The sequence below is a fragment of the Cuculus canorus genome, chromosome 2 (genome assembly GCF_017976375.1).
Source record: "Cuculus canorus isolate bCucCan1 chromosome 2, bCucCan1.pri, whole genome shotgun sequence".
NCBI classification, from domain to species: Eukaryota; Metazoa; Chordata; class Aves; order Cuculiformes; family Cuculidae; genus Cuculus; species Cuculus canorus.
In genome coordinates, this window is record NC_071402.1 from 158,209,880 (window position 1) to 158,222,844 (window position 12,965).

General features: G+C 48.4%; 1 protein-coding gene across 4 annotated transcripts in view; it reads right to left on the bottom strand.

The window, feature by feature from the left end:
- The window catches only part of GJC2 (gap junction protein gamma 2), a 42,230-nt gene that overhangs the window by 12,181 nt on the left and 17,084 nt on the right, over positions 1-12,965 (bottom strand). Inside the window, exon 1 of one of the 4 annotated variants that reach the window (XM_054057447.1) lies at positions 6,376-6,390. The exons of the other annotated variants lie outside the window; for them this stretch is intronic. The gene's annotated coding sequence lies outside the window, so the exon portion shown is untranslated. Of the gene's footprint in view, positions 1-6,375; positions 6,391-12,965 lie in introns of those variants that run through there. 4 annotated transcript variants of the gene reach the window in all.

Below are 12,965 nucleotides of genomic sequence, written 5' to 3' on the forward strand. Positions count from 1 at the left end.
CCCTTGAGGTCTTCCATCAGGACCTCTGTGAGGAGAAGAAAATATTCAATGAGCCAAAGCCATGTTACCCCTGCATGTTCCCAGGGCTGAGTTTGGCCTCCAGCATGCCGGGGCAGTGACCCCCTCACCCGCATGGTCCTTCGAGTCTGGAGACAGTGCAGTGGGTCATCTCATAGTTGCCACTATAAGGGCCACACCTGGTCCTCAGGTGCATCCCCACCACGTGGGGAATGCACAGCTTCCAGCAAATGTCATAGCATCTACTTCGAAAAGGCAAATCCTGTGATAACCCTCAGACCTGAGGGTTTCCCACCAAGATCTCGTTCCCATCAAAGAACTGTGGTGAAACTTCCACCCACAGGACGGAGCTGCAGGGAGGTATTATTAGTTATTTAAAAATAACTAGCTGAGAACAACTTCCAGGCTCTGCAGGACTGTGGGCGACAACTTAGAGATAAAAGACAGCTCAGCACGGTCCCTGTCCCAAGGGTCATACAGCCTTTCCAGGCCCTTTGCTTTCTAAGCGCAGGGGTTATTTATACACACTGCAGTCTTGTCTCGTGGAAGTTTTTTGGGGGGCATCTGTGCTTCAGGCAAGCCAAGCAACATCTGCTCCTGCTCCAACCTCCTGCCCAGCGGGTCTGGCCATCACACTGACAGGGACTGAGTGGTTCCCATCACCAAACCATCACTCATTGGCTGAACCATTGCCCAGGGAAGGAGGCGGAGGGCTGGAGGCAGAGTTGAACCTATGTGTTTTCTGCTGCATGCTTTAGCTGCGTTTTCACCATCTGAACAAGTTGTGCGATGTGCTAAAACCTTGTATGATTCTGAGTGCTGCTGGGAGTTGCATTTCCAAGGCACCTCTTCACCAGAGATCTGGTATAACATCCCCCTGCTATGTCAGTATGAGTAACAACCGTAATTATCCATTCTGGCCATGAATCTATGAAGCTCTGTACTGTATTGTGCTGAGAGTTCATGACATTCTCTAATCTTCACCTCCTGGATTTTCATTTGATCTGCTTTAAAACTAAGTGAAATGAAGCAACACATCTTTGTTCAAATGATAGACCTGCTTTTTAAAATCAGACCCGGGAAGCAACATCACTATGTGGAGACAAATGTCACGTAATAGAAATAAATTCTAGTGGGAGGTGTCCCTGCCCATGGCAGGGGTGTTGGAACTGGATAATCTTTAAGATCCTCTCCACCCAAACCACTCTATGATTCTACGATTCTGTGAAATTAAGAATGTCAAGGTTTTATCTTATGGGAAATTGTTGGATTTGGGCTTAGGAGACTACAGAATTTCACGTGTGAGAAGGAAGAAGGTTTGAATACTGTAAATGAGGGCCAAGACTGAAGCAGCAGTTTTAATTCGTATCTTCTTCTTCAACTAACTTCACTAACCTTTTTTCTTTGGATGTGTGATGCAGGACACAGGTGGCTGTGGGTGCCAACTGCTTTGAAAGAGGTTTGCGATGGAAAGGGTGGCAAAGGCACTGCCTGACATGAAATTCAAGAAGGTTAACTGCAAGTCCTGCACCTGGGTTGGGGCAATCCCAAGCACAGATACAGGCTGGGTGGAGAATGAATTGAAAGCAGCTTTGAAGAGAAGGATTTGGAGGTGCTGGTGGATGAGAAGCTCAACATGAGCTGGCAATGTGTGCTCGCAGCCCAGAAAGCCAACCCTATCCTGGCCTGCATCTGAAGAAGTGTGGCCAGCAGGTTGAGGGAAGTGATACTGCTCCTCTACTCTGCTCTCATGATACCTCACCTGGAGTCCTGTTTTCAGTTCTGGAGTCCACAGCACAAAAAGGACATGGATCTGTTGGAAGGAGTCCAGAGGAGGCTCTGAAGATGATCAGAGGGCTGGAGCACCTCTGCTATGGGGACAGGTTGAGAGAGTTGGGGTTGTTCAGCCTGGAGAAGAGAAGGCTGCGGGGAGATCTGATAACAGCCTTCCAGTACTTAAGGAGGGCCTGTAAGAAAGTTGGGAAAGGACTCTTTTATCAGGGAATGCAGGGAAATGATGAAGGGGAATGGTTTTAACCTGTAAAAGGGGAGATTTCAATGAGATATTAGGAGGAAATATATTCCTGTGATGTTGATGAGGCAGTGGAACAGGTTGCCCAGAGAAGTCATGGATGCCCAATCCCTGGAGGTGTTCAAGGCCAGGTTGGATGGGGCTTTGAGCAGCCTGATCCAGTGGGAGGTGTCAGTCAAGGATCTCTGAGCTCCCTTTCAGTACCATCACTTAATCCAGAAAAAAAACCTTGGTTGTGCAAACTCCCCTCCTTCACCCAGACCTCTGGACATGTTCCAAGACTTGGGACTAATCAGGACTTGCATTGCTGCCAAAACCTCAACTCTCTTAAAAAACAAATGTACAGGCGTCAGAAGAAGCTGTGCCAGTGTTTATTGCTAAAATCTCCTTCTTCACAAGTCTCTGTGTGGACTTTTCAGCGCAGTGGTGATGACAAGCCCAGCACAAATGTTCATTTGAATGACATAGAGTCAGAGCCTCTATTCATCATCAGGTTCATTTTTCTTCTGCATCCAGCCCTGATTGTTGGATGAACCTAAGGAGGTTTTGATTTGGATCAGGACGTTGTAGTTGGATGCTGGCTCTTGCAAGGACCAAACCAAGAAAATTGGATCTCACGTTTTGCCGAAACCCATCGGGATTTTGGCTGCATAGTGTAAGGATGTTTGAAAACGAGGTGACACCTCCTTTCTTTCATGCCCTCTGAAAATACAACCTCTGTCTCTGAATTGTCTCGAAGTTTGCACCCTGGTTATGCCTCAGTTAGCCCAGAAGACAGGTCAGAAAACACAATTTCTGTTACGTTTGCACTGTCTTGTGATTGGAGCAAAAAGCCAATGCTGTTAGCAGAATAAATACTATTTCTGCTGAAAAATAGTGAAATGTTTCCTTTGGAAATCACTTACTGGTGACTGCGGAAAGGTAAAAGCACTTCACTTTGAGAATCACAAAAGAAATAGTCTGATATAGTTAAAGATTTAAGTTCCAAAATACCAAAGCCCAGAGGTTTAAATTTAGGATGGAAGCAGAAGCAATTTATCCCAGCCCTTCCTATCTGAAAATGTTGCTGTGATGAACATATTATTGAGATAAATTTCAGCATTGATAAAACCACATATTTTTTTCTGACGGGAACCTTGCTACCAAAGATTTCAAGGCCAGGAAGATAACATGAGTCAATGTACTGAAAGGTGGTAAGAAGGGACTTCTTGCTGGAGTCCACAGGGATGTGGCTCAGCAAAGCCCTTTAGAGCATTTTTCCCCCACGTCTGTTCCCGCTCCAAAGAAAGCATCTGCCTCAATAGTCACAGGTCAGATCAAGCAATTATTCCCTTCTCTATTTGCTTCCCTTTCCTGAAGTAGCTGGAGAAGCAATGGGAATAAAAAAGGCCATCTCCAACCACACCCGCTGGGGCCATACCCGGTGTTAGTGCAACCCACATGTCTCCTGCAAACCCATCGTAGCTCCCTGAGCTCTCATAACAGGAAGCAATAAACTTTCCAGCCGGCGTTCCCAGACCTGGATGGCCTGCAACACAACTCTGTGAAGCCAAGCCAGGCTTGCCTTGCTGTAGACCTTCCTGAACTTGTACAAAAGAGTGAAAAAAAAGAATAATAATTCAATAAAAATCAGAGGAAATCCATCCTCTGGCAAAAAACCAGCCGTGTAAAAGTTCACAACACATTGCCTCCTCCTGCCGTCACCTCTATAGCCACTTCTCCATCTGCAGTTCAAGCAACAGTGTGCTAATGCAGGCAGGGACAGAGGAAAAAGGTCAGGGTGCATGGAAAAGATTAGGGATTGCTGGAAAAAAAGTCAAGTGGACACATTTTTGGCTGCTCTAGAAAGGCGGAAGGTTTTTATTCCACCCCCCCCCCAACACCTGTTGATGGGCAGAGATGGTGTGTTAGGAGGGAGGTTGGAAGAGCCCCAGGAAAAGGGGAGCAGAGTGAGGGGAGCAGGAATAGAGGTTGGAAGAGCCCCAGGAAAAGGGGACTGGATTGAGGGGAGCAGGAACAGAGGTTGGAAGCTCAGCCGTGGCTTCTGGGCTTGATTCAAGAACTTCTGGGTGAGGTCCATGGCTTACATCGAGCAGCCAAGAGGAATGGTTTCCCTGCTTTTCAGCTGTGTGAAAGCTACATGCACAGTGTCAGTGGTGAGAGAGGGAAGAGAATGGGAGCAGCCAGCGGCTCCGCGTAGGGATGAACATTTTGACACAGTTTGAGGGTAGAAGCAAAAGTGGAGCAGTTGTGTCCTCTGTGGATGCACACAAGCAAAGGAGGACGTGCTGAAGACTTCCTCCATCTTTCCTCACTGAACCCCTCTTGCAAATACTTGAAAACACAGATGGGTTTTGGTTTTCTTGTGGAAAATGCTTTGAATCCATGTAGGGAAGCTGCTGACTCTGAGAGTTTATCATAGAACCATAGAACCGTTTGGGTTGAAAGGGACCTTAAAGATCATCCAGTTCCAACCCTCCTGCCATGGGCAGGGACACCTCCTACTGGATCAGGCTGCTCAAGCCCCATCCAGCCTGGCTTTGAACACCTCCAGGGAGGGACATCCTTAATTCCCCTGGGCATCCTAATTATCTTTTCTGCAGCATTGCCAATGAGAAAAATGTTAGTGTCATCTCTGTCATCACACATCTCATCTGACACACGCAGGGGAGGTACAACAGCAAGCACAAGAGGAGGGAGAACATGTACACAGACAATGCTGATCTGGTTCAACCAGCCCCATTTTGCGTAGCAGCTCCCAGGACAGCCTCTCCCACCAGGGTTAAAACCAAGTTCATATGGGTTGAAGCAACCCAAGGAGAGCCTGCCATTGCCCTGTGGCTTTGCCAAAGTGAAGATTCAGCTCTGGTAGGTTCAAGTTTGATACTGGGCTGACAGCTGTCTGCCCAGAGCACAAGTACAATATGGAAGAAGAATCTGGATTGGGGATTTGGTAAAGGATTCTTTCACCCCTGGGTACTGGGGAAGCCCAACGTGAGAACTTTACTACCCCCGAAATACCTGTAATTTGCCAGCCAAATTGCAGATTAGAGGAACCATGTATCAAGCCTAAAAAGGACAGGAGCTTGCAGTGAGCAAGTGCCCCACAAATCAGTGCAGGAATGGGACCCACAGGATCCAGCCCAGCTACTTTAACCAGATCCAAGCTCTACACACCTATAGAGGATGCTCCCTCATCCAGCCTTGACCAAACTGAGTGACTGTCCTGTCCTGCATTGTCCTCCAGGCAGAACTCATGCCTTGCTGACTTAAACAACAGTGTGGTTAGACCAAGTGTAGGTGATTTGGAGACCTGCTATGCTCATGAGCTGACTTAAGGTCCTTCTGCTTCATTGTGGCATCTGCTTAGGGCATTGAGTCCCTCTCTGCTTTACTGAGAACTTAAGGGTGGTCTCCTAAACCCATAATCTGACACCTCAGCAGGTGGCCTCGTTACAGGAGCTGAGGTGAAGCTCAAGAAGCAGGGCTTGTAAGATGAGCCAAAATCTTATCTCAATGAAGATACATGCATCTAAGACACCAAATCTCTCTGAACATCCCAGCAGTCATCACTGGAACTTCTATTGCCCATCCTCCTGGCTTTGGAGGACCCTCAGATTGCCAGGTCATAGAGAGCTATAAAAAAGAGGCCACTCATGACCCAAATATTGCGCAAAGAGAGAAAAGGACTGAGGACGGCTGCCAAACCCTTCCCTCTGCCATAATAACCCATCCCTGCTCTCTCCCTGAATAAACTCCAAGCTGCAGACCTGCCACCCCAAATCACCAAAATGTCCTCCTGAGCTCAGCCAGAGCTACCTGGCCACCATAACTCTCCTTGGAGTAAAAAAAACCAGCATCAACTAAATAGGGATATTGAAGGTGAGAAAGCAAACGCCAAAACGAAAATACCAGACACTTGGATATGACTTTATGGCCCGGTTTTCCATTACTAATAAGATCTAAATGTAGTTAAAAGAGAAGAGAGAGGCTCAATGTGATAAATGAGGAAACAAATGAGTTGGATGTTCTCTTGCCAACTGTTCTTAGATAACAGACAAAACAGAAAATAGAGAAAAAAAAGGAACTATTATTACTACAAGTGCTTACCTATCCTTCTGGCCAGGTTCCCAGCATGACTGGGACAGGTTTCTACTCTGCTCACTCAGATTTACTGTTACACCAGTATCACCAGTAAATATTTAAATAACCACTTAGCTAATTATGTACAGAGATAATTATACGATCCTATTTACATGCAGAGAAGGGGAAGAGAAGAGAGAGATGCCTGGAGGAGTGCCCGGCACCAGGCAAGAGTACAGTACCTTCCCCAGGAGCCCTAAGGGTGGGAGCATCAGCGAAGGCTGGCCAGTCTGATCCGAAGGCGAGTGTGGGGTGGAAAAGGGATGGGAGCTTTCCTGGACGTGTTTACATAGGTGGGCCCCCACCCGCTGACGCTGGAGAGGTCAGCAGCTCATGGTTCACATCTGACTGCCACTGGGTCCCCCGTGCCAAGAAGGGAGACCACGTGTCTTTTTGTCCCCAATGCTTACAGGGCATTGAATCAGTGTCCCTCCTTCCCCTCCAGAGGTAGAGAGTGGAGTGGAGAAGGTGCCAAGTGGGAATGGAACCAGTCTCATCTGGCCCTGCACCATGCTGATGCTTAAAGCAAAGACTGACTGAGATCTGCAGTGCTAGGGGTCCAATGGGCTGCTGGCAGCACCTTCTCCATCCTCTTCACCACACTGGCCGTGAGCACACACTTGCCTGTCTGCTGCGCTGGGCATCCAGCTGTCCAAAAACTACACCAGCACCACCAACCCTACACCACCCCCAAACACTACACCACCACTACACTATATGCCACCAAACCTTACACCACCAGTACCAAACCCTACAACCACCACCATCAAACCAAACTCCACATCTACCAGACCCTGCAGCAACCCCTCCAACCCACGATGCCTTAAGACAGGGACCGTGGGCCTGCAGGTTTGCTATGGTCTCATCATGCCCCATGTACAGGGTTAAGGCAGACACCACCACCCCTCATCCTTGCTGCCTGGCCCATCCTACCAAGTGATGAACCGAGCTGGTCCACGCTGTCCATCTGCCTTCACCCCACACAGTACCAGGTGGGAAGGAGCCAGGAGAGCTGGGCTGCAGCCAGGCGCAGAGGAATCATGGAATTGTACCTTTCTTGCTGCAGCATTGCCCTCCTGGACACAGGACCTGCTGCATCACCTTGCTGAAGGAGAGAATAATCTCCTCCAATCTCAATCCTTAATGAAAACAGTGGGCTGTGCAGGTCATTGGTCCCGAGGTGGACAGCCATGCTCACTACCCCTTGGGAAGCCAGCAGTAGGTTGTGCTTTAATGCAAGTGCCCGCGCTGCTTTGCAACAGGTTGCTCTGGATATTGAGCAGCAGTAAAAAGCTAGAGAGAAGAAAGGGTAATATCAAATCCAGCTGTGAAAACAAAGATTAAAACCCTCTGAATCTACAACCTCCCTTGGCCAATGCGCGGGAAAAAATGCGCCAACATTAATTCCACTCCCCACGTCCATCCAAAAGATATTTTTTCATGAATGAGCATGTTGAGACGGAAGGGGAAGGGAGGAAACGCGGGAGTAGGAGGAGGACAGCCCTTCCATGTCTTTTACACAGGGCAACCTCTGCAGTTTATGGAGAGGCAGGGCCGTGGGGCTGAGCCAACGATGCGCTAGTGCTTGGGGCTGATCCACAAACTGAGGCAGCTAGAGGACAGTGTTCTTTTTGCTTACAGAACAGGCGGGTCTTGAAGGCAGACTTCTTCCCAAGGGAGCACCAGGCACTGGGTGCATGGGTGCAAGTTTTGCTAGAGAAGTGAGCAGCTCAAGTGCATGCTACCCTGCTCACACCAAACCCTCCATCACCCACTGGCATGCAGTGGGCTCCTGCCACCAGAGCAGGTACCTGGGGCTTGCACAGAGGGGTCAAACACCCCTGTACCAGATACTTGGCTGGTTCCCAAGCGGGAATGCATGAAGCTGCACTGTGAGGCTGAGGATGGGACGCAGGCGATGCTACAGTCAGAGTTTAATCCACAATAATACAAAAATCCCCCAATAACATGCGACAAGCCACTTCCTAGTGCCCCAGTCTTGTGCTCACATTTCTTTTCTTCCATGCTTTCTGCCAGCTCTGCTAATCTGAACATTCCTAAGTTTAAAGAGGGTGGAAGACAACGCAGAAAAAGAGTGCAAAAGAAAAAAAAAAAACCCTGATCCTCCTTCACTTTGTGATTAATACCCAAGTCAGGGGCTTTGACCTACAGGCAGCTACTGGAACACATCTAGGTTTGCTTCTGGTCATCTCAGGTCCATCCTTTTTGCTGCAGCTCTGGTGGTGGCCACTGGCTGGGCACCCAGCCCACTATATTTCAGTATTCCAAAAAGCCCCCGGGGAATTTTTTGGAGCAAAAGGCTGCAATCAGTGACCTGGACATTACCACAAGTTGGGGAAAGAATATTAAATTGGGGGAGGCTTTTCTTGAAAATTCACTCTTTCCATCTCTGGTTCTTTCCCCCTCCTTCCTTTCTCCCTCTAGCCTCCAGACAGAAACAAATAGGAAACCACAACACCATCTGTGTTTCTGAGAAAGATTAAGAAGAAAGAATTTCAAGGACGTGAACCAAACCCCCAAATTATGTTCTGCAGCACTGCTATAAGATGGGTCGGTTTGCGCACAGATGGACAAGGTAGAGCCCTGTAGGCCATGTGTGCAGCCGTGAGGAGCTGGAGCCATCGGAGCAGAGTCCCACAGCCAACTGGTGGTACCTGACTCATTGAGCTGTGATGAATACAGAGGCTGTGAGTTTCCTTGCATCATTTGAAAACAGATCTTCATCCATCCTTCAGACTTCTTTTTGGGTCCCTACCACCCCCAAAGCGTGGGAGCCTTCACCTCAATCCTAGACAAAATGTCAGTGCTGCTCAGTCAATTATCTGTTGTCCCCAGGGTGGCTCCAGGCAGAAATGAGCAGGGCATCCCTATTTCCACCTCTCCCAATGGTGACAGCTCACAGGAGAGATGATTTTGCCTTCTCTCAAGCATTGAGAGTCCTGTAGACCATAAGCTCTGACCGCTAGCTCCTGACACAGCCCTGTGAATGGAGAGTGGCAGAGACACGATGAGGGAAGGGACTTCCTTGGTGAGAAATAATATCCAAAACAAGCCCATGAGGTCTCACAGAGGATCTCTCCCATGGCACTGTCATCCTGTTACACGACGGACTTGACCATCAATGAGCTACGTCATGATCTCCCACTTGCATGTGTCTCTCCTGCTTACACCCTTGACAAAATGTTATTGTGTCACCCTGTCATGGTCTCAGGCTCCCCTTCATGTCCCTCCCCACTGTTTTTATGTATGCTAATTGCTCCAAAAATGAGCAGGCCTTCTCCTGACACACCCAATGTCATATCTCACCACCTTCAGGACTGCAGATAGAGACCCCAGCACAGCCCTTGCTCTGCTGCTGTCCATTCAAAGGTCCTCACTCCATCCCACTTTCAAAAATTCAGCTGACCAGGTGGGTTTTGTCCTTTAGCTGCAGCCCTTCTTTTCTGCTCTTGGTTTAATTGTCCATTTGGAATGGTCAAGAATTTCCCAAACCTGGTGGAAAAATTAAAGAATTAGGGCAGGAGGAAAACCACCCCTGCCTTGGAGAACAGTGCTTTTGTTTCCTGCCAGCCATCCTCTGTCAGGCAGTGAGAGCTAAAAACTTTGAGCCTTTCCAACCACTAAATCACCCTGTTAGACTCGTAATGGGGGCAGTTGAACTACACCTAGTTCCAGCTATTGAAATGACGGCAATGGCCTCCATCCCACAGGAACTGACCCCTTTGCTGTTGCCGATGCTGGTGGAAGTACTGATGACATATGAACATTAGCAACCGTTATTAATTTCCAGTGGTGTTTGCTGAAATTGGAGCCAATGGAGAGCCACGGGTGGAGGGACATAAACTCAAGAGACTGGAGATGAGATATGGAGATGCTCAACCCAACGGAGAAGCCAAGGGCTGCGTGTAGGGGGAATTACGGCTTTGCTTTGAGAATTAGCCCTACCAAACCAAGCAAGGTGTAGGCTGGTTAGCCAGGATGCCCTGCATGTCAGTATGTCTATCCCAGTCATCGCACTGAAGTTCTGCATTCAAAAACACATGATGTGGTGGGTGGGCTTTATAGAACTGAGAAATGGCGTAATCATAGTGAAGTGCATGTGGCCTCCTCTTGCAGCTCTCAGCAAAGTCGGCCCAGCAGAGAAGTCCATGCACATACTCAGCCCACCACCTGCCCCATCCTCGTCAGCCCCAAGGAGAAGACATTGTTACCCACCAGCTCCAGTCCCTGCTCAGACTTCTTTCCAGCTTCCGTTTATGGAATTTTGGGTGCTTTTAACTGCAATTTAGGGAATGACCAATTTCATGCTTTTTATGCCTCTCCATAGAATCATAGAATCACCAGAATGGAAAGGACCTCTTGGATCATTGAGTCCAACCATTCCTATCTGCCACTAAACCACATCCCTGAGCACCTCGTCTACCTGCCTTTTAAATCCCTCTGGCGATGGTGACTCCACCAGCTCCCTGGGCAGCCTCTGCCAGTGCCCAATGACCCTTTCTGTGAAATTTTTTTTCCTGATGTCCAGCCTGAACCTGCCCTGGTGCAGCTTGAGGCCATTCCCCCTTGTCCTGTCCCCTGTCACTTGGGAGAAGAGGCCAGCTCCCTCCTCTCTACAACCTCCTTTCAGGTAGCTGTAGAGAGCAATAAGGTGTTCCCTCAGCCTCCTCATCTCAAGGCCAAGCAACCCCAATTCCCTCATGCAACAGCCCCATTAATACCATGGAAGATGAGGGGAATGGGGGGACTTTCAAACTCTCTCCTGTGCAGTGGAAGGTGATGGCTCCGTGCAACAATCTCATTAATACTGTGGAAGAGGAGGGGAGTGGGGGAACATTCAAACTCTTTGCTGTGCAACGGAAGGTGATGGGTGCAACATTCTTCCCTGGGCAGGTCTGTTTTTGAAAAGCAATTACTGGCAGGGAAGACTGCAAATCCTGCATTCCTCAGTGAAGGAATTCAGATGATGTCACCTCCTGCCCAGTGGCAGGAGCATTCCTGCCTGCCACAGCTCCCTCCAGGCAGCCCCTGACTTTGCTACAAATATTTGTTTTGGCTTAGTTTTTGGAAGCTTCCCATTACAAGGAATAACAGCAGGATGGACTCTTCTACTGTAAGGCTAGTACTAGAACATCAGCACAGGCCACAGGTTAATAGAGGTTCACACATGGTGGCCAAAATGTTACTGCCAGTAGCAGAAGTGTGGGGTTTTATTGTTCTAATCTCTGCGGTGCAGTGCAGATTGAGGGATATCAGAAATCTCTTAAAATAGAAAGCTGCCTGCTCCACTAAACCAGCTTCAACCAAATCTGCTCAATTTTGTAGTCTGTGTCTCTATTACAGAACCATAGAATGTCCTGAGTTGGAAAGGACCCACAAGGAACACTGAGGCCAACTCCTGCCCCTGAGGACTACCCCAACATTCACATTATGTGTCTAAGGGTGTTGTCCAAATGCTTCTTGAATATTGTTAGGCTTGGCGCCTTGACTGCTTCCCTGGGGAGCCTGTCCCAGTGCTCCACCACCCTCTGGGTGAAGAACCTTCTCCTGATATCCAACTTAACCGTCCCCTGGCACATCTTCCTGCCATTACTTCAGGTCTCATCATTGGTCACCAGACAGAAGAGATCTAGATTAGAGGCATGTAGCTGTGCCTCTAATCCTGTGGCTGTCTCCTTCCCTTTCTAGTAGGATACATGTAGTAGGTTACATCTAAGACAGATGTCTAAAGCAAGTCAGGATCTTTCCTAACCAACTGGCGTCAAATAAAGTGCCTTTTTGCCCAGGAGAGGAGTCCCAGTAGATGTTTCCAGGAAAAGGGTTGCAGAGGTATGGAGCAATTGTGGGGTCATGTGGAGGCAGGACCATGTGCAGCGTGATGGGTTACCCTCAGAGAGAAAAGATCTCTCATTGTCTTCTCCAAGACTGTTTTTAAGCCACTTGAGTGGGATTTAAGTGACTAAACTTGGGTGGTTCGATCCTCCTCGGAGCTGAGCTCAATGTGTACCTGGCCTCTGAAGGCTCATCTGGGACATGGCTGGGTTTCTATCTCTTCTCACTGCTCCTCTAAACCTCACTACATGCTCTCAGGAACCAGGAGACCAGAAGCACATTCTGACCAAGATGCAGTATCCTCCTGCAAATCTTTCCTGCCTGTTTACATTTTTAACTACCCTTAAAACCTCTCATTGCATGCAGAGGTGCTGCTTGCACCCCACTGTTCACCCACTTCTCCTTAGCACCTGTGATGCTGGGAGTGGAAAGGTGGACACAACCGGAAAGATCAGGAACTGGTGTAAAGTAGGTGTCTTAAGGCAGATGCTTCCTTATGCTCCAAAATGACCTGTTGCTGGCAACTGAAGAAGTTTCATACTGTCGGACCTCAACTGCCGGTCTGATGGGAGAAGGGCAGTCCTGCCTTTCAGCAAAAAGTGTTAGAAAGCAGGATGGTGGTTTTTGTGCTACGCTTGTGGGTTAGAGTACTCCAAATCCCACAGATGTCGATGGGATCTCTCAAGTCACTAATTTCAGTAAAACATGAGTTGTGCCACTGAGAGCCTAACAAAGGCACCACGAGAGAAGGAAGCAAGCTATGTTTTAAACACCAGCATAAGGTGTTATCATATATCTGAGTCATAGAATCATAGAATGGTCTGGGTTCAAAGGGACTTTAAAGCCCACCCAGTACTAATCCCCCTGCCATGGGCAGGAACATCTCCCATCAGACCAGGCTGCTCAAGGCCCCATCCTA